Source organism: Pelodiscus sinensis, chromosome 12 (assembly GCF_049634645.1).
Source record: "Pelodiscus sinensis isolate JC-2024 chromosome 12, ASM4963464v1, whole genome shotgun sequence".
Classification (NCBI taxonomy): Eukaryota; Metazoa; Chordata; order Testudines; family Trionychidae; genus Pelodiscus; species Pelodiscus sinensis.
This window is the reverse complement of record NC_134722.1, coordinates 39390320-39412198: the sequence shown is the minus strand read 5'-3', so window position 1 is coordinate 39412198 and position 21879 is coordinate 39390320. Positions and strand designations below refer to the sequence as shown.

General features: G+C 49.2%; 1 protein-coding gene across 4 annotated transcripts in view; it reads right to left on the bottom strand.

Moving 5' to 3' along the window:
* Positions 1 to 21879, bottom strand: part of B3GNT9 (UDP-GlcNAc:betaGal beta-1,3-N-acetylglucosaminyltransferase 9) — a 48454-nt gene that overhangs the window by 14485 nt on the left and 12090 nt on the right. The window contains exon 2 of one of the 4 annotated variants that reach the window (XM_075940360.1): positions 1834 to 1943. The exons of 2 other annotated variants lie outside the window; for them this stretch is intronic. The gene's annotated coding sequence lies outside the window, so the exon portion shown is untranslated. Of the gene's footprint in view, positions 1 to 1833; positions 1947 to 21879 lie in introns of all 4 variants that reach the window. One more of the 4 variants, XM_075940359.1, reaches the window with a different exon arrangement.

Genomic DNA, 21879 nt, shown 5'->3' with positions numbered 1-21879 from the left:
ATCAAGTGGCCCACGTCAACGGGGCTGTCACTGATTCCCAGGCAGCCGAGCAGTGGCTCCATTTTGAGATGGTATCTGACCACTTGTATCAGATGGACCGAGACCCACAGATCTGAGAAGTTGGGTCCCAATTAGTCGTCCCTTGTTGCCACCGGTAAGCCGTCCTGGGACTCACACACAACATCCCCGCTGCCAGACACCTGGGCCAAGACAAGACCCTGGAATGGGTGCTGTCCTGGTTTTTCTGGCCAGGTGTTTACCAGGAAGTAAAGGACTACTTCCAGTCATGTCCAGAGTGCCAGTTAGGTGTTAACCACGGGGTTCCACGGGCCCCGCTGGTACCTATGCCAGTAGTCAGTACCCCATCTGAACACATTGTGCTGCACCTGGTAGGCCCATGCCAGAGGAGCAAGGCAGGATTCAAATACATTCTGGTTCTGGTAGACTATGCAACCCGTTTCCCAGAGGCTATCCCGCCATTGAGTACAATGGCCCGCACTATTGCCGCTGAATTAGTAAAGGTTTTTGCCAGGGTGGGCCTTCCCCCAGAATTGCTCACGGATCAAGGGACAAATTTTACCTCCTGTTTGCTTCGGCAGGTCTATGCACTCCTGGGCATCTGCAATCTCCATCCTTCAGTGTACCACCCACAGACAGATGGCTTAGTTGAGTGATTTAATCGCACTCTAAAGGGGATGTTGTGAAAATTTTCCCCAACCGAACTGCAGCAGTGGGACCAATTGTTTCCTCCCTTGTTGTTAGCTGTCCGGGAAGTGCCATAGTCATCAACGCAGTTCTCCCCTTTCGAGCTCCTCTATGGTTGTCATCCTCGGGAGGTGTTGGACTTAATGAGGGAGACCTGGGAAAGCACCCCCTCAGTGGCTCCTCCAGTACATGTCCCTGAAGGGAGGTTGCAGGAGCAACTTGCCCGGACAGGGACGTTAGCGTGTGAGAACTTCCAGGCAGCTCTAGCGACCCAGCGGTGATACTATAACCAGGGAGCCCAAGAAAGAACTTTTGAGCTGGGGGACCAAGTGCTTATTCTCCTCCTCTTTGAGGAATCTAAAATCCTTGTGCGATGGCAAGGGCCCTATGAGATCACACAGCAAGAAGTGCACAAACCAGACTGGAAAAAAAAGCAAATATATCACATGAACCTCCTAAAACCGTGAAAGGAGAGTGAGGCACTACTGATTACCCCATGCCCACTGGAACCTGCTCTAGGGCCCCAGGTGCCTGACCTAAATGAAGAAGAAACCCCATGGCTGGAAGATACGCTGACCGAGGTTCTGCAAAAGCAAACGCATCAACTGCTGGAGGCATTTTGAAAGACCTTTACCACGGTGGTATCTCATGTAATTTAGACCATGCCAGGCCAGGTAATCTGAGAGATTAACCGGTCCCTTCCCCGACAAATGAGAGAGGTGGTAGAAAGGGAAGTCCGAGCAATGCTAGAACTCGGGGTAATTGAGCGATCGAAAAGTGAGTGGCGAAGTTCCATCGTGCTGGTGCTGAAATTGATGGAAGAGTACGATTCTGCATCGATTTCTGGAAGGTAAATTCCATCTCCAATTCAATGCCTACCCGATACTCCGAACCGAAGAATGTCTGGACCGCTTGGGAACGGCTAACTATATCATAATGCTCAATTTGACCAAAGGGTATTGGCAAATCCCACTGGAGCCAGATTCCCAGGAGAAGATGGCCTTTACCCCCTCATCCAGACTGTTCCACTTTGTCCGGATACCCTTCGACCTCCATGGAGCTCCTGCGACGTTACATTGTATGATGGACTGCCTGCTGAGACCCCATATTGAGTACGCTGCCACCTACTTTGATGACGTGATCATTTATAGCCAACAGCGGGAAGAACACCTCCTTCAACTGGCAGTCATTCTTTGGACTCTGCAAGATGCAGGATTTATGGCCAATCCAAAGAGCCTCTTCTGAAAAAAATGGTGGCTCATTAGGTATGCAAATGAGGCTTGGCAATATTCCACGCTTAGCCTCATTTGCATATTACTTGCGCAAGAAGCGGCAAGTGAAGACATAGCCCTAGAGTGGTTCACTGACCAGTGCAGTTGCACCTAGACCACAGCAACAGGTTAAGAACAAGAGACCTTTACAGCATAGGCTAGGAGCCAGCTGGCTTTTAGCTCAGAGAGTAGAGGCTCCTATACTGAGCTCTAGAGATTCTAGGTTCAAATCCAACCCGTGGTTACACAGGCACTTTGAGGAACTGAATTAGAATTCAAAACTTCTTGGTCGAGTTGTAGAATTGATTTGATTTAAACAGGATGAAATTAAATAAAGATAAATGCGAAGTACTTCCCTTAGGAAGAACAAATCAAATGCCTAACTGCAAAATGGAGAATAACTGGCTAGGAGGAAGTATTGTTGACAAGAATCTGGATCACTAACTGAATCCAAGTCAGCAATATGATGGAGTTGAAAAACCAGCTAACATCATGGTAGGGTGCAATAAGTGTTGTCTGTAAGTCTTGGGAGGTAATTGTCTGCTGTGGTGAGGCCTCAGCTCGAGTACCGAGTCCATTTCTGGGTGATGCCATACTTTGGAAAAGATGCCACACTATGGACATTTTGGAGAATCAAGTGAACACCAGCAGAGATGAGAAAAAGGTTTAAAAAACCTGACTGAAGAGGAAAGGAATGACTTAGAGGGGACGTGATAAGTGGGGCCCTTCCAAATTCATAGTCCCTTTTGGACAATTTCACAGGATTTTTAAAATGGTAAATATCATTATTTCAGCTATTTAAATCTGAAATGTCACAGAGTTGTAATTATAGAATCTTGACCCAATAAGGAGTTGTGTGAGGGTTACTCAGGTTGCAGTATTGTTACCTTTACCTCTGCACAGTTTCTGTGAGAACAGCAGCTACTGGTCAGGAATCAAGCTCTAAAGGCATAGCTCCTGCCTAAAGACCAGATTTCATGTGAGGAATCAGATTTTACTGACTGTGACGCGTTTTGCATGGCTGTGAATTTGGTAGGGACCTATTGATAAGTCTTCAGATATATTAGGGATTGTTAGAAAAAGGACTGATCTGTTGTTCTCCATGACCAATGAAAGTAGGATAAGAAGTAACGGGTTTAAATCTGTAACAAGGGACATTTAGGGTAAATATTAGAAGAAACTTTCTTATGATGGTAGATAAGCTTTAGAATAGATGTTGGAAGGAGGCTGTGGAATTCCCATTATCTGAGGTTTTAAGGATCGATTAGATACCTGTCAGAGGTGGTCTAGTTTTATATGGTCCTACCTCAGCCCAGAAGTTGAACTTGACTTCTCAAGGTCCCTTTCAGCCCTACCTTTCTATGATTCTATTATTTCAATTTCTTATATCTTCATCATTCTTTGTGCACTTCTCTCACTGTTCTCAGCTAGTTAAAATACCCCTGGTACAAACACTCTGATTCCCTTTCCTATCCCATTTCACTGGGGTTGAATTTGTGTCCTACAGTAATCTCCAACTACAGTAAACCCTGTGTTATCTGGCATGCTCAGAGATTAGGGTGTCACGGTTACCTAAAAATTCCGGTTATCTGAGGGTCCCATCAACCTAGGAAAAACCAATGGACAATAATAATAAAACTCAAGTTTTTAATTTTGGTAGTTTTGTAGTGTGAGGCAGTTGGTCTCATTACTATTTTGAGTTAAAGATGATTAGTACTTCTTAAATAAAAAATTGTTAAGCCATTCATGGTAAACCAAGCCAGGGCTGTGCGCCTAAAGATGTGACAGTATTGTGGCTGGGGGCAATGCCGGTTAACAAAGTTTTCTGATTAGCAGAGTGCTGGATAACAAAGGCTTCACTGTACCATGCATGAATCCTTGTCTCTCTAGCGAGCTTTGATAGCCCCATGTACTGAAAACTGATTTCACTGCTGTTCTTGTGAACACCATAGATCCTCCAGCCCTCTTGCATCTTAGGGGAAGACCAATGCTCTCTCACCTTTCCTGCTGGTGGCTCACCTCTGCAATGCTGTGGCTTCGTGCATCATTTAGAATCATAGAGCTGGCAGAGACCTCAGGAGGTCATCAAGTTCAGCCCCCTGCCCAAGGCAGGACCAATCCCAACTAAATCAACCACTACTCTGGATCTGCTGGCAATGCTCCTCCTAATGCACCCTCATCTGCCATTTGCCTTCTTGGATACAAGGACACACTATTGACTCATATCCAGCTTCTTATCCACTATAATCCCCAAGTCCTTTTCTGCAGAACTGCTACTTAGCCATTCAGTCCCCAGCCTGCATCAATGCTTGGGATTCTTCCCTGCCCTCCTGCGTATCTACCTCTCTCCCTAGCTTAGTGTCAGCTGCAAACTTGCTGAGGGTGCAATCCATCCCCTCATCCACGTCATTAATAAAGATGTTGAACAAAACCAGTCCTAGAACAGATCCTTGGGGCACTCCGCTAGAAACTGACCGCCAACCTGACATCGAGCCGTTGATCACTACCCGCTGGGCCTGGTAGTCTAGCCAGCTTTCTATCCTTCTTACAGTCCATTTATCCAATCCATATTTCCTTAACTTGCTGGCAAGAATATTGTGGGAGACCGTATCAAAAGCTTTGCTAAAGTCAAGGTATATCACATCCACTGACTTTGCCATATCCACAGAGCTAATCTCATCGGTCAGGCATGAGCTGCCCATCATGAATCCATGTTGACTATTCCTGATCACTTTCCCCTTTCCAAGTGCTTCAAAATGGATTCCTTGAGGATCCCCTCCATGATTTTTCTGGAGACTGAGGTAAGGCCGACGGGTCTGTAGTCCCCTGGATTGTCCTTCTTCCCTTTTTTAAAGATGGGCACTATATTTGCATTTTTCCAATCATCCAAGATCTCTCCCAAGCTCCACGAGTTTTCAAAGATAATGGGCAAGGCTCCACAATGACATTTGATAACTCCCTCAGTACCCTCAGATGCTGTAAATCTGGGACCAGGGATTTTTGTTTGTTTAGCTTTTCTAAATAGTTCTTAACTTGTTTTTTCCTTGCCAAGGGCTGTCTACCTCCTTCCCATACTGCATTGCCTAGTGACCTTGTCTGTGAAGACAGCGGCAAAGACAGCTTTTCTGTCACTAGGGTACTTCCCTCATCCAGTAAGGGCCCCACACCCTCTCTGATCACCCTCTCATTGCTAACATGCCTGTAGAAACCTTTCTTGTTACCCTTCACATCCCTTGCTAGCTGCAGTTCCTGATAACTCCCCTGCATTCTCGAGCAATATATTGAAGTTATACTCCTCCCTAGTCATCTGTCCAATTTTCCACTTTTTGTAAGTTTCCTTTTTGTGTTTAAGCTCACCAAGAATTTCCTGAATAAGCCAATCTGGTCATCTACCATATTTGCTTTTCTTGCTGCGCATCGTGATGGCTTCTCCCTGCGCCTTTAATAAGGCTTCTTTAAAATACTGCCAGCTCTCCTAGACTCCTTTCCCCTTCATGTAAGCATCCCAGGGAATCCTGCTCATCAGTTCTCTGAAAGAATCAATGTCTGCTTTTCTGAAGTCCAGGGTGTGTATTTTGCTACACTCCTTTCTTCCTTTGGTCAGGATCCTGAAATCTACCATCTCATGATCACTGCTTCCCAGGTTGTCACCCACCTCTTCTTCCCTTACTAGTTCCTCCCTGTCTGTGAGCAGCAGGTCAAACTGTGCATGGCCCCTGGTCGGTTCTTTCAGCATTTGTACCAGGAAGTTGTCCCCAACATTCTCCAAAAACTTCCAGGATTGTCTGTGTACTGCAGTATTGGTCTCCCAACAGATGTCAGGGTGATTAAAGTCCCCCATGAGAGCCAGAGCCTGTGATCTGGAAGCTTCTCTCAGTTGTCCAAAGAAAGCCTCATCTACCTCATCCACCTGATCTGGTGGTCTATAGCAGACACCAGCTACAACATCACCCCTGTTGCTTCCACCTCTAAACTTAACCCATAGACTCAATAGTCTTTTCTCCCTCTATATACTGGAGCTCTGAGCAATCATACTGCTCTGTTACCTATAGTGCAACTCCTCCTCCTTTTCTCCCCTGCCTTTTCTTCCTGAGCAGTCTATACCCTTCCATGACAGCGCTCCAGTCATGCGAGTCATCGCACCAAGTCTCCATTATTGTAATCAAATCATATTTCTTTGATTGGGCCAAGGCTTCTAATTCTTTCTGTTTGTTTCCCAGGCTTCTCACATTTGTGTACAAACACCTTAGATGACCAGTTGATCTCCCTACCTTCTCCATCCAAATCAGGGATGTTGCTCGTTCTTTCTTGTGTTTCTTCCTGGTATCTGACTTCCTCACCACAGGGTCATGTCCCCCAGCGAACCTAGTTTAAAGCCCTCCTCACTAGGTGTGCAAACCTGCCCACAATTATGTTTTTTCCTCTCTTGTTTAGGTGGATCCCATCTCTTCCTAACAATCCTTGTGCCCAGAACATAGTCCCATTGCAGAAGAAACAATAACCCTCTGTCCAACACCACCTGCGCAACCATTCATTTACTTCCTCAATTCAACGATTCCTACCCAGACCTTTTCCTTCAACAGGGAGGATGGGCGAGAACAAGGACGTCTGTGCAAACAGTGATCCTCATACTGCATGCCTGAGGCGTTTGGGGAAAGAGCCCCAATCTGACTGTTGTAAGTTCTGCAAAGGGCTCAAGCCCCATACAAGAAAAGAGAATGAACTCAGGCTTAAACAGTTCTTCCTGGAAGCTGCTCTTAGACCTGCAGCTGTGGCCTGTCAGGCACCAGGTGCAAGCTTGATTCACAGCGCACCGGCTGTGTTCTGGGAAACAGCACCGAGAAAGGACTCTTGTGTAGAGACTCTCAGCACAGAGCCCTCAGGCACTGACAGGCACATCAGCCTCTCAGCACTGCTCTACATCTCCAGTGCTGCAAAGATGCCATAAGGTGGATAGAGGGTGCTCTCTGGACAAGACACGCCTCTCTCATGAGCCCTCAGCACAAGAAGGTGTCAGTGCATAAGGGCCAGCGACAACACAGACACAGTCAAGTCTGGTACACAGTGTCTCCCTGAGAATCAGAGTCCAGTGGAGATGCTGAATTCCCTTCCCCAGCACCAGAACGGAGGGACAGACCTAGATCCCCGATTGGGGCACGGCACCATGATCCCTTGACCAGTGCCTTGTCACTGTGAACTGGCAGCCAGCACCTTGGTACTGACAACATGGCATCATTTGTGCTCACACCTTAGCCAGCATAGTCATCACCTTCATCCCGGCAACTCTTTCCAGCACCACCTTCTTCCCAGTGCAAGCCCCCCGCTCCTCAGTACTCCCATGGTCCTCTACCCTCCAGCTCCAAGTCAATCTCCTCCAGTAGAAGTCAGGTGAGCCTGTAGAGAAGCAAGTGCCTTGGCATCCACAGTGGCCCCTACTCACACAATGACCCTTCTGGATACTGGATCACCAGACCCAGGGCACGGCTTCCAGGTACTCTAGATCAGTGGTTTCAACCATCACCATTCTAGATCGCCAAGAGGATCACAAACCTCATGACCTCCAGAAGCCATGGATGCCAGACTACTGCAGAACAACACAGAAATTGGGGCAGTTCCAGTGCCATAAATAATCCACCATGGTTCAGAGCTCCTGCCAAACACCTGCGTTGGCATAGCCCAGGAGCAAGTTCAATTCCAGCCTGACCCCTTACCACCACCAGCGTCATCTTCACTGTTATAGGCCCTCTACCCATTGACCATAAGACCTATCAAGATCTCCTCTTCTGTGTGGCCCATAATGTGAACTTGCCAGTAGAGAAGGTAGTGGAGTCAAAAAACCCAATGCTGGTCAGCCTTGCACCAGAGCGCCCCTCTAAGGTACATAAGAATGGCCGTACTGGGTCTGACCAAAGGTCCATCTAGCCTAGTATCCTGTCTGCCGACAGTGGCCAATACCAGATGTCCCAGAGGGAGGGAAAACAACAGGTAATCCTCACATGATCCCTTTCCTGTCATCCATTTCCAGACACAGGCTAGGGAAACCATTCCTACCCACCCTGGCTAATAGCCATTGATGGACCTAACCTACATGAATCTATCTGGCTCTTTTTTGAATCCTGTTAAAGTCCTAGGCTTCACCACATCCTCTCGCAAGGAATTCCACAGGTTAACTGTGCACTGAGTGAAGAAAAACTTCCTTTTGTTTGTTTGTTTCCTGCTTCCTATTAATATCATTTGGTGACCCCTAATTCTTATATTGTGGGAATAAGTAAATCACTTTTCCTTATTTGCTTTTTCCTCACCAGTCATGATTTTATAGACCTCTATCATAGCCTCCTCCTTAGCCTCCTCTTTTCTGAGCTGAAAATTCCAAGTCTTTTTCATCTTTCTTCATATGGGACCTGTTCCAAAGCTCTCATCATTTTTGTTGCCATTTTTTTGTTGAGGGTAGCCATATCATATATATAGTAGACCAATGTCTGTGACTCTGTAATGCTGAAACACTGGCTGTTCCCTCTGGGCAGCGCTGTTGCCTCCCACCGTGGTGCTCAGCTGACTTCAGCCAGGCCGCCACATGTGAGCAAGCGGCCGTTTGGGGTCCGCGCTCCCCTTGCAGCATGGGGGTGCTGCATGGGGAGTGTGGGGCCCAAATGGCCGCTTGTGCTGCTTGCTCCCACGCAGTGGCCCAGCTGAGTGGTGCAGAAGTCAGCGGAGCGTCACAGCGGGAGGCGAAGGAGAGCGGGGCAGTGACATACACACCCAGGGGGTAGGGCCTGGACGAGCGTGCATGGAGACAGAGGAGCGCAGAGAGGGAGTGACAGGCAAGAGGGGGAGAACCATTATCAGGTTCTAGTCCTCTCTTTCAGACAGTTGACAGCCCCACAAGTTTTCACCAACTGCATGTCAATGGTAAAAGCCTTCTTATGCAAAAGAGGAGTCCAGGTCTATCTGTACCTAGATGACTGGCTGCTGAAGGGCCACTCCAGGGAGTAACTACAAGCCACATGCAATTGTCTCTAGATATATTCTGGTCACTGAGTCTTCTCCTCAATATCAAATCTCTTATCCAGTACCCAACCACAATGTCAAGAGTACGTCTCTTCCTACTGGGACACATGGCATCATGCTCTTATGTGATCAGACATGAACGGCTACGACTCAGGGCACTACAAACTTAACATGCTTTGACCTATCATCCCAAGCAGGACAAACTGGATCTGATGCTGAGTATTGTCAACAATGTCCTGAACACTCTGTACTGGCGGCTGGACCCTTGTGTAGTGTGCAAAAGAGTCCCTTTCAAACCTCCCACTGCCACCATCCCCGTCACCTACAATGATGCTAGTGACGGAAGCATCAAACCTTGAGTAGGGAAACCTCAGAATTCAAGGCCTATGGGATCAATCAGATTCCAATCTCAATATCAGTGTCGAAGAACTCACAGCTTTGAGACTAGCCTGCTAAGCCTTCTGCCCCTAAATGCAGGGACAGTGCATCACGGTGATGAGTCAACACTACCACCATGTTCTACATATACAGGTAGGAGCGAGGTCATTCCCTCTCTGTCAGGAAGCCCTGCATCTTTGGGACTTCTGCTTAGCCTATTCCATTCACCTCGAGGCCTGCTACCTCCCAGGCCTGCAGAATGGCCTGGCAGACAGCCTCAGTAGAACATTCCTTACTCACAAGTGGTCTATCAGATCAGATATCATCCAGGCAATCTTCCTATAATTGGAGTTTTCCTGGGTAGACCTGTTTGCAACCAGTTTTTCCTAATATCAAACCTAGACCTGGAAGGTAGCTAACATGACACCAATATTTAAAAAGGGCTCTAGAGGTGATCCTGGCAATTACAGACCAGTAAATCTAACTTCAGTACCGGGCAAATTAATCGAAATGATAATAAAGAATAAAATTTTCAGGCACGTAGAAGAACATAATTTGTTGGACAAAAATCAACATGGTTTCTGTAAAGGGATATCATGTCTTACTAATCTATTAGGGTATGTCTACACTAGCCACCTAGTTCGAACTAGGGAGGCTAATGTAGGCATTCAAACTTGTAAATGAAGCCTGGGGTTTAAATATCCCGGGCTTTATTTGCATGTTCCCGTCCTGCCGACATTTTTAAATGCCACTAGTCCAGACTAACTGCCCACGGCTACACGCGGCAGTTAAACGGTAATTCAAACTAAGTCCTTAGTTTGAATTACCTGTTACACCTCATTCCAGGAGTTCTTTGAAGGGGTTAACAAACATGCAGACAAGGGGGATCCAGTAGATATAGTATACTTGTATTTTCAAAAAGCCTTTGACAAGGTCCCTCACCAAAGGCTCTTGTGTAAATTACATTGTCATGGGATAAGAGGGAAGGTCCTTTCATGGATTGAGAACTGGTTAAAAGACAGGAAACAAAGGGTAGGAATAAATGGTAAATTTTCAAAATGGAAAGGGGTAACTAGTGGTGTCCCCCAAGGGTCAGTCCTGGGACCAATCCTGTTCAACTTATTCATAAATGATCTGGAGAAAGGGGTAAGCATTGAGGTGGTAAAGTTTGCGGATGATACAAAACTGTCTACGACAGAAGCAGACTGAAGAACTTTAAAAAGATCTCACCAAACTGAGTGATTGGACAACAAAACGGCAAATGAAATTTAATGAGGATAAGTGTAAAGTAATGAACGCTGGAAAAAATAACCCCAACTATACGTACAGTATGATGGGGGTAATTTGGCTACGACAAATCAGGAAAGAGATCTTGGCGTTATCATGGATAGTTCTCTGAAAACTTCTGCACAGTGTGCAGCGGTAGTCAAAAAGGCAGATAAGATGTTAGGAATTATTACAAAAGAGATAGAAAATAAGACCCAGAATATCTTACTGGCCCTGTATAAAACTATGGTACGCCCACATCTTGAATACCGTGTACAGATGTGGTCTCCTCACCTCAAAAAAGATATTTTGGCCTTAGAAAGGCTTCAGAAAAGGGCAACTAAAATGATTAGGGGTTTGGAACAGGTCCCATATGAAGAGAGGTTAAAGCGACTGGGACTTTTCAGTTTAGAAAAGAGGAGACTTAGGGGGGATATGATAGAGGTATATAAAATCATGAGTGGTGTGGAGAGGGTGAATAATGAAAAGTTATGTATTAGTTCCCATAATAGAAGAACTAGAGGACACCAAGGGTGTGTCTAGACTACATGCCTCCGTCGACGGAGGCATGTAGATTAGACAGATCGACAAAGGGAAATGAAGCCGCGATTAAAATAATCGTGGGTTCATTTAAATTTAAATGGCTGCCCCGCTCTGCCGACAAACAGCTATCAGCTGTTTGTCAGCTGATCAGGGCAGTCTGGACGCGCCGCGGTCACAAGGAAGCCTTTCTTGATCGGCGCAGGTAAACCTGGTTTCACGAGGCATACCTGCGCCGATCAAGAAAGGTTTCCTTGTGACCGCGGCGCGTCCAGACTGCCCCAATCAGCCGACAAACAGCTGATCAGCTGTTTGTCGGCAGAGCGGGGTAGCCATTTAAATTTAAATGAACCCGTGATTATTTTAATCACGGCTTCATTTCCCTTTTTCGAATACACTAATCTACATGCCTCCGTCAACGGAGGCATGTAGTTTAGACGTACCCCAAATGAAGTTAATGGGTAGCAGGTTTTAAACTAATAAAAGAAAGTTCTTCTTCACACAGCGCGTTGTCAACCTGTGGAACTCCTTGCCAGAGGTGGTTGTGAAGACTAGGACTATAACAAAGTTTAAAGAGAAGCTAGATAATTTCATGGAGGTTAGGTCCATAAAGGCTATTAGCCAGGGGATAGAAATGGTGTCCCTGGCTTCTGTTTGTCAGAGGCTAGAGAAGGATGGCAGGAGACAAATCGCTTGATCATTGTCTTCGGTCCACCCTCTCTGGGGCACCTGGTGTTGGCCACTGTCGGCAGACAGGCTACTGGGCTAGATGGACCTTTGGTCTGACCCAGTACGGCCGTTCTGATGTTCTTATGTTCTTAGACCTCCCCTACAGCAACCTGAGATCATTGCTTCCTGTCCTCTCATCTGTCACCACTGAGAACAGCCTCTCTCCATCCTCTTTGGAACCTCCCTTCACGTAGCTGAAGGCTGCAATCCAATACCACCTCACTCTTCTCTTCTGTAGACTAAATAAGCCCAAATCCCTCAGTCTTTCCTAACAAGTCATGCACCCCAGCCACTTAATCATTTTTGTTGCCGTCTGCTGGACCCTCTCCAAAGTGTCCACATCCTTTCTGTATTGGGGACCCAGAACTGGACACAATACTCCAGATGTGTCCTCACCAGAGCCGAATAAAGGGGAATAATCACTTCTCTAGATCTCTGGCAATTCTTCTCCTAATGCAACCTAATATGCCATTAGCCTTCTTGGCTACAAGGGCACACTGTTGACTCATATCCAGCTTCTCATCCACTGTAACTCCCAGGTCCTTAGGTCCTTTTCTGCAGAACTACTACTTAGCCAGTCGGTCCCCAGCCTGTATCAATGCTTGGGATTCATCTGTCCCAGGTGCAGGACTCTGCACTTGTCCTTGTTGAACCTCATCAGATTTCTTTTGGCCTAATCCTCTAATCTGTCTAGGTCACTCTGGACCCTCTCCCTACCCTCCAACGTCTCTATCTCTTCCCCTAGCTTATATCATCTGCGAACTTGCTGAAGGTACAATCTCTCCCCTAATCCAGGTCATTAATAAAGATGTTGATCAAAACTGGTCCCAGAACCTACCCCTGGGGCACTCCACTTATTACCGATCACAAACTAGACATCACACCAACCAGACATTGGCAATCAATACTCAATGAGCCCAACAATATAGCCAACTTTCTATTCACCTTACAGTCCATTCACTCAATCCATACTTCCTTAACTTGCTGGTAAGAATACACGAGGAGACCATATAAAAAATGTTGCTAAAGTCTAGGTATACCACATCCACCACCTTCCCTATGTCCACAGAGCCCATTATCTCATGATAGAAAGCAATCAGTTTGGTCAGGCATGACTTGCCCAAGATGGACCCATGTTGACTATTTCTGATCACTTTCCTCTCTTCCCAGTGCTCCAAAGTGGATTCCTTGAGGATCCCTTCCATGACTTTTCCATAGACTGAGGTGAAGCAGATTCTCTGGATTCTCTTTCTTCCCTTTTTTAAAAATGGGCACTGCATTTGCCTTTCCCATCATCCAGGACCTCTCCCAATCTCCACGAGTTTTCAAAGATAATGGCCAATGGCGCTGCAATCACATCAGCCCATTCCCTCAGCGCATTAGAGGGAGATTTGGTCTGTGGATGCATTAGATCTGGTCTGTGGATTTGTGTATGTCCAACTTTTCTAAATATTTCTTAACCTCTTCTTTCTCTACTGAGGGCTGACCATCTCCTCCCCATACTGCGTTGCCTAGTGCATTAGTCTGGGAGCTGACCGTGTCTGTGAAGACGGGCAAAAAAGCATTGAGTACTTCCGCTTTTCCCACATAATCTGTTAGTAGGTTACTTCCCTCATCCAGTAATGGTCCCACACCCTTCCTGACCACTCTCGTCTTGTTAACATGCCTGTAGAAACCTTTCTTGTTATCCTTCACATCCCTTGCTAGTTGCAATTCCAATTGCATTTTGGCCTTCTTGATTATACCCTTGCATACTCGAGCTATATATTTATACTCCTCCCTAGTCATCTGTCCACGTTTCCACTTCTTGTCAGTTTCCTTTTTGTGTTTTAACTTGTCAAGGATTTTCTGCTAAACCAAGCTGGTCACCTGCCATATTTGTTTTTCTTGCTGTGCAATCAGGATGGTTTGGTCCTGTGCCTTCAGTAATGCTTCTTTAAAATACAAATAGTTCTTCTGCATTCTTTTCCCCTTTATGTTAGTGTCCCAGGGGATCCTGCCCATCAGTTTCTGAGGGAGTCAAAGTCTGCTTTTCTGAAACCTCAGGGGGTAGCTGAGTTAGTCTGTACAGGATAAACTTAAAAAACAAAAACTGGTCTGGTAGCACTAACAAAACATATAGATGGCATCATGAGTTTTTGTGGGCACAGCCTACTTCTTCAGATGACTCAGCTTGACCTGCTGCTCACAAACAGGGAGGAACTAGTAGGGGAAGTAGATGTGGGTGGTAAAATGGGCAGCAGTGATCATGAGATGGTCGAGTTCAGGATCTGACCAAAGGAAGAAAGGAGAGCAGCAAAAAAACAAAAACTGGACTAGTAGCACTTTATAGACTAGCAAAACATATAACTGATATCATGAGCTTTCGTGGGCACAGCCCACTTCTTCAGATGACTCTGAATAATGATACTGAGAGTGGGGTGCAGAGAAGGGTTGGGCCTGGGAAGGGAATGAGAGTGGGGTGCAGAGAAGGGTTGGGCATGGGAAGGGAATATTTTCATTGCTGGACTTACGAATCTGAGAAGAACAGGACACTGCCCAACACATTTCGGGTGGGACTGGTCCTCGTGGTTTATGTTTATGAACTCTGTTTGGGAAAACACCACAAATAAATGGCAAGTTACTACCCTCTCTTTTATTAACAGTTTCCTTTCTACACTCTGGCTGTGTCTAGACTGCATCCCTTTTCCGTAAAAGGGATGCAAATTAGACACATCGCAATTGCAAATGAAGCGGAGTTTAAATCCCCCCCGCTTCATTTGCATAAACATGGCTGCCGCTTTTTTCCGGCTCGGAGCTTTGCCGGAAAAAAGTGCCAGTCTAGACGGCCCCTAACGGATGAAGGAGGTAACCTAGTGACAGATGATGTGGGGAAAGCTAAAGTACTCAATGCGTTCTTTGCCTCTGTGTTCACGGACAAGGTCGGCTCCTGGACTTCTGCGCTAAGTGACACAAGATGGGATGAAGATGGACAGCCCGTGGTGGGTAAAGAACAGGTTAGGAACTATTTAGAAAAGCTAAACGTACATAAATCCATGGGTCCGGACTTAGTGCATCCAAGGGTACTGAGGGAGTTGGCAAATGTCATTCAGGAGCCTTTGGCTATTATCTTTGAAAATTCGTGGCGATCGGAAGAAATCCTGGATGATTGGAAAAAGGCAAATGTAGTGTCCATCTTCAAAAAAGGGAAGAAGGACGATCCAGGGAACTATAGGTCGGTCGGTCTTACCTCGGTTCCTGGAAAAATCATGGAAGGGATCCTTAAGGAATCCATTTTGAGGCACCTGCAAGAGAGAAAAGTGATTAGAAATAGTCAGCTTGGACTCACAAAGGGAAAGTCGTGCCTGACCAATCTGATTAGCTTCTATGATGAGGTAACTGGCTCTGTGGACATGGGAAAGTCAGTGGATGTTAGGGTATGTCTACACTACCCTGCTAGTTCGAACTAGCGGGGGTAATGTAGTCATCCGCAGTTGCAAATGAAGCCCGGGATTTGAATTTCCCGGGCTTCATTTGCATAAAGCCGGCCGGCGCCATTTTTAAATGCCGGCAGTTCGAACCCTGTGCCACGCGGCTACACACGGCACGGAGTAGCTAGTTCGGATTAGGCTTCCTAATCCGAACTAGCTGTACTCCTTGTGGAATGAGGAGTACAGCTAGTTCGGATTAGGAAGCCTAATCCGAACGAGCTACTCCGTGCCGCATGTAGCCGCGCGGCACGGGGTTCGAACTGCCGGCATTTAAAAATGGCGCCGGCCGGCTTTATGCAAATGAAGCCCGGGAAATTCAAATCCCAGGCTTCATTTGCAAGTGCAGTATGCCTACATTACCCTCCTAGTTCGAATTAGGAGGGTAGTGTAGACATACCCTTATATACCTTGACTTGAGCAAGGCTTTTGATACGATCTCCCACAATATTCTTGCCAGCAAGTTAAGGGATTGTGGATTGGATAAATGGACGGTAAGATGGATAGAAAGATGGCTAGAAGGCCGGGCCCAGTGGGTAGCGATCAATGGCTCGATGTCAGGATGGCGGTCGGTTTCTAGCGGAGTGCCCCAAGGTTCGGTTCTAGGACCGGTTTTGTTCAATATCTTTATTAATAATCTGGATGAGGGGATGGATTGCACCCTCAACAAGTTTGCAGATGACACTAAGCTGGGGGGAGAGGTAGATACGCTTAAGGGCAGAGATAGGGTCCAGAATGACTTTGACAAATTGGAGGATTGGGCCCCAAGAAATCTGATGAGGTTCAACAAGGACAAGTGCAGAGTCCTGCACTTGGGACGGAAGAATCCCAAGCATAGTTACAAGCTGGGGACCAACCGGTTAAGTAGTAGTTCTGCAGAAAGGGACCTGGGGGTTACAGTGGATGAGAAGCTGGATGAGAGTCAACAGTGTGCCCTTGTAGCCAAGAAGGCTAATGGCATATTAGCTTGCATTAAGAGGAGCATTGCCAGCAGATCCAGGGAAGTGATTATTCCCCTTTATTCGGCTCTGGGCCCCCCACTACAAAAAGAATGTGGACACATTGGAGAGGGTCCAGCGGAGGGCAACCAAAATGATTAGGGGGCTGGAGCATATGACTTATGAGGAGAGGCTGAGGGACTTGGGTCTGTTTTGTCTCCAGAAGCGAAGAGCAATAGCTGTCTGGGGTGGCAGCCTTCAACTACCTGAAGGGAGGTTCCAAAGAGGATGGAGAGAGGCTGTTCTCAGTAGTGACAGATGGCAGAACAAGGAGCAATGGTCTCAAGTTGTGGTGGCAGAGGTCCAGGTTGGATATTAAGAAAAACTATTTCACTAGGAGGGTGGTGAAGCACTGGAATGGGTTACCTAGGGAAGTAGTGGAGTCTCCATCCCTAGAGGTGTTTAAGTCTTGGCTTGACAAAGCCCTGGCTGGGTTGATTTAGTTGGAATTGGTCCTGCCTAGAGCAGGGGGCCGGACTTGATGACCTTCTGAGGTCTCTTCCAGTTCTATGATTCTATGATCTTTCGGAAAATAAAGCCTTTTCCGAAAGATCCCTTATTCCTCTTAAAATCAGGGATAAGGGACCTTTCAGAAAAGGCTTTATTTTCCGAAAAATCCCCGACTAGACTGGCGCTTTTTGCAGGCAAAGCCCCGAGCCGGAAAAAAGCAACAGCCATGTTCATGGAAATGAAGCGGGGAAGATTTAAATCCACGCTTCATTTGCAATTGCGCTGTGTCTAATCTGCATCCCTTTTACAGAATAGGGGTGCAGTCTAGACAGCCTCTGTGCTTGCGAGTGGGAAAGCATTGCCTCCCAGAGGCGCCGTGTGAATTTCCCAGGTAATTGGGTGGGGATCAATGGAAAGGAACCTCCAGATATTGAACCCTCCTGGTTGCTGCTGCTCCACTTTGCAGACGGATTACAATAACTCAGGCCATTATAACACAGATGACATCCACAGGCACTTCACAAGCCTTTATATATCCATCACGCCACACCCAAACACCCCTTTAGGGACAAGCTTTGGGCTTGTTAAAAAGCCAGGAGAGTATTCCCTTGTAACCAGACCTCCCATAATCCCCATGGATGAACATAGTCATCCTTTCCCCTCTCTTTGCATTTCCAGTCTGATGAAAGTACTATGGCTTTGTTGAGGGAACAACCTGAGGAGACAACAACCACAGGGGGTTGATACTTGGTGAGACAGGAGAATGTCTCAAACATTCCTTCCTCGACTATTTAGCAATCTTCTGAGGAGTGGATCAATATAGCTATGTCCTGTACCTTGAGCTGACTCTCTGATTAGGCTTTGTCTATACAGATTAATGTTGCACTGGTTTAACTTAAATGTGTTGTCACCCAGTAGACACTCTGTGATGGATCCACCCCCGTGCTTTATGAAATTGTCTTATGGATACAAATATGCATAACTCAAGGATGCTTTGGATACTTTCAAGTAGGAATAAGAAATCCTCCGGAAAAGGCTTTATTTTCCAGAGAATAACGTCTAGACTGGCGCTTTTCTCCGGCTTTTCCCCAAGACGGAAAAAAGCGGCAGCCATGTTAATGTAAATGCCGTGGGGGATATTTAAATCCACCGCGGATTTGCCTATTCCGAAGTGCTACATTAGCATCCCTTTTCCGGAAGGGATGCCAGTGTAGACACAGCCCCAGGCTCTGTCAACACTGCAGGCTTCTTGCGCAAGAACAACCCTTCTTGAGCAAAAACTTGCAGAGCATCAATACTGCACACACGTTCTTGTGCAAGTACATTTACAGTACAGCATTGGAAGAGAGAGCTTCTTGCGCAAGAGCTCTGATGTGCCGTATGAAGAAGAAGCCTTCTTGCTCAAGTGTTCTTGTGCAAGAGGGCAGTGTGGACAGAAAGCGAAGTTTTTGCACAAGAACTGGCCTCCCAGGAAGAAAAACACAGGTGGTTGTTTCGACGCTCTGTACACGCATTGACAGCTCGCTACTTCCTGGCTGCCAGACAACCCTTTAAAGACACGCAGCCTACAGAGGCCACATAGCAGCAGCAACAACAGAGGGCAGCTCTACCACACAGCTCTGCATTGCAGCTCTGCAGGCATGTCTGCCACCCAGCCACCCCGTGAGCTTGCACCCCCATCCCACCCCAGGGCTCCCAGCAGCCAGGGAGGGGCACCAAGCGGTGTGCCCATGCTGGCCCGGGACTGAGGTCAAGGCCCTTCTGCACCTGTGGGCAGAAGAGGAAGCCCTCCGCAACCCCTGGTCCCATCACCGCAATGAGGACATCTTCGGCCACACGGCCCGGGTGCTGGCCGACAAGGGACATCCGGCTTGGACCCTGGAACAGATCTGAGCCAAGGTTAAAGAGCTGTGGTTGGGCTATGTCAGGGCCACTGAGGGCGAGGGGGCAGGAGCCGACACCTGCCACCTCTGCGACTGGCTGCATTCCATCCTGGGGGAGGCAGCAGTCCAAGGGCTGTCACTGGTGGTCAACACTGGACCGCACATCCTGGTGGTCAGGCAGGGGGGAGGAGGGCAACCTGATCACCAGCTCTGAGGATGACGGAGAGGACCGCACCATCACCCTCCACGTCAAGCCAGTGCCCAGCAGCGGGGACGTCTCCCGGGCCTCGTCCAAGCCCAGCAATGGATCCTCCAGTTCTCACTTGCAAGGGTGGGGGAGGTGGGTTCCTGAGCAGGGAGAGAGGGAATCAGTCAGGCAGTTCAAGCTGCACACCGTGCAGCAGTACGCAACACGTGCAGCCTGACTGTGTGGCGTATGTACATGTCAGGCAGCTTCAGGGCACGCCTGGGACCCTGCTGCTCACACATGTCCTGCCTGGGGGAAGGAGGGAGGGATGCCGGCTGGAAGCAGCCAAGCCCTAAGGGCGAAGGCCACACCCCACACATCCCGAAGGGTGCCACACATAGACAGCACGCAGCTATGCCTGCCCTTGTGACACAGCAGCTGCTCCTGGGAAAAGTGCAGCGAGCCAGCCCTGTGAGCGGCCCCCATGGAGCCCCTTGGCTGCTCCCAGACCCTCTGCTGCCCCGAGGGAAGTCCCCCACTGCGGGGGGACTACTTGTCTGAGGGCTGGGGGGAGGGGGACCTGGGGGAGCTGGGCCTCTGGGTCACTGAGTCTTGCTGCAGGGACAGTTCACTCCCCAGTAACCCTGGTTGCATCTCCAAGGAAATCAATGACAGTAGTCTGAGAACCCAGACCTCGTCTGCCGCACATTCTCCCATGCAATGTGGGGGCGTGCACTCAAACATGACTACAGCACCATGGCAAATGCTCACAGACAGGAGTTACAATCCACGGAGGATCACTTCACTCCCCCAGGATTTTGAGCTAGTCCTTACGTGAACACACACAAGGGACTGATTGGGCCCAAGCCACTGTTGTGGTGTGGTGTAATGTGAGGCTCATGGAGGAGGGCCCGGGGCTCAGGGGTACTGTGGCCAGGGCTAACTGACTGCCTCGCCGTTTTCTGTATTGTCTGCAGCAGGACCTGCCAGGAGTGAGGGACCCTCCAGCTCTGTGGTGGTGGCACCAACGACCCAGGCACCAGTCTGGCAGGCCAGGCAGCGCAACCAGCTCCTCCAGCATCATGTCCAGGCCATGGAGTGGATGGAGGACGCGGTCAGCAGCAAGCTGCGGGCTGACATGGAGAGGTGGCAGCCAACGTGGGGCCAGTTCCTCCAGTGGTGCGACCGCTCATGTCGCACATTGGCCATGCCATCCACTATGGCATGGCCTTGCCCTACCCTGCTGTCCTCCCTGCCGTGCTCATGCCCCCTCCTGCCACCCTTCCTGCTGCCATTGCCACGCCCCCTCCTGCCCAACTTCCCCATGCTGCCTCCCAACCAGGGCTGAAGGGCGCCGAAGCCTCCGCACCCGTAGAGGCTCCTCCCAGCACTAACTCCCCCTCCTACTTCAGAGCCCCTTCCTCCTCCCCTGCCCCCTCGCAGTTCAGAGCCCCCTCCCACTGCCCAGCCTTCTTCCCTATTGTAAATAAAAATACAGTTTATTCTTGGTTAAACGAAAAGCTGTTTAGTGTGTATTGGGAGGTGATGGAAGGTGGGGAGGAAAGGGTTGGGGATGGGAGGGAAATGTGGACGCCAGACTGAAGTGATCCTAGTGTAGGGCTTGGTAGAACATCTCCTTCAGGGCCTCCCGGTGTGCCTGCCGGATGGCGGCTGTGCAGGGCTGCTCGAACGCCCGGCCCTCGCCTGCCATCCATCCCGGGAGGAAGGCCTTCCCCTTCCGCTCCACTATGTTGTGCAGCATGCAACCTGCAGGCACAACCTCCGCGATGTTCTGCTTGCCCATGTCGAGACGGCTGAGCAGACAACGGAATCTGGCCCTCAGCCGTCTGAAGGTGCACTCCACCTGGGTACGTCTACACTACAGCGCTAATTCGAACTAACTTAGTTAGCTGGGAGGACCGACAGTGGACCCAGAACTTCAGGATGAGGAGGGACACCTTCCTGGAGCTCTGCGAGTGGCTCGCCCCTGCCCTGCGCAGAAGGGACACTCGCATGAGGCCCGCCATCCCCCTCCAGAAGCGGGTGGCCATCGCCCTCTGGAAGCTCTCCACGCCGGACAGCTACCGATCCGTCAGGAACCAGTTCGGCGTGGGGAGATCTACCGTCGGAGCGGTGCTCATGCAGGTATGGCACTTGTCGGCCACCGAGCCAGGGGGGGAAAGGGGGGCTGCGAGGAGGGGATGGGCCGCCCCAGGGACAAAGGGGGGGCGGGAGGAGGCGAAAGCGCCACGCACCAGAGGGGTTGGTCTGTCCCGGCCATACTACATGCCGCCAGGGAGGTGGCTACCAGCAGTGGGGCGCGGGGCACTGCCAGGGCACGAACGCTCCCAGCCACCCGGGCGCCCCACTGATTGGCGCTTTGCTATGTCTCTCCGCAGGTGGTCAAGGCCATCAACCGGGTGCTGCTCCGCAGGGTGGTCCGCCTCGCCGACCCGGACGCTGTCATCCGGGGATTCGGCGCCCTCGGCTTTCCCAACTGCGGGGGGGCCATCGATGGGACGCACATCCCCATCCGTGCCCCGGAACACCAGGCGTCCCGGTACGTCAACAGAAAGGGGTACTTCTCCGTGATCCTGCAGGCCGTGTGTGACCACCGGGGACAGTTCACGGACATTAATGTGGGCTGGTCCGGCAAAGCACACGACGCACGGGTGTACCGCAACTCCTCCGTGTGTCAGCGGCTGCAGGACGGGACCTTCTTCCCCGACCGCCACATCAGGGTCGGGGACGTGGACATGCCCGTGTGCCTGGTGGGGGATGCCGCCTACCCACTGCAGCCGAGGCTGATGAAGCCCTACATGGGGCACCTCAATCCCTCCCGCCAGGCTTTCAATGCCAGGCTGACCAGGGCCCGCATCGTGGTGGAGGGGGCCTTCGGGCGACTGAAAGCCCGCTTTCGATGCCTCCTCACCTGTCTGGACCTGTCCGAGCACAACATCCCTCCTATGGTGGTAGCATGTTGTGTGCTCCACAATT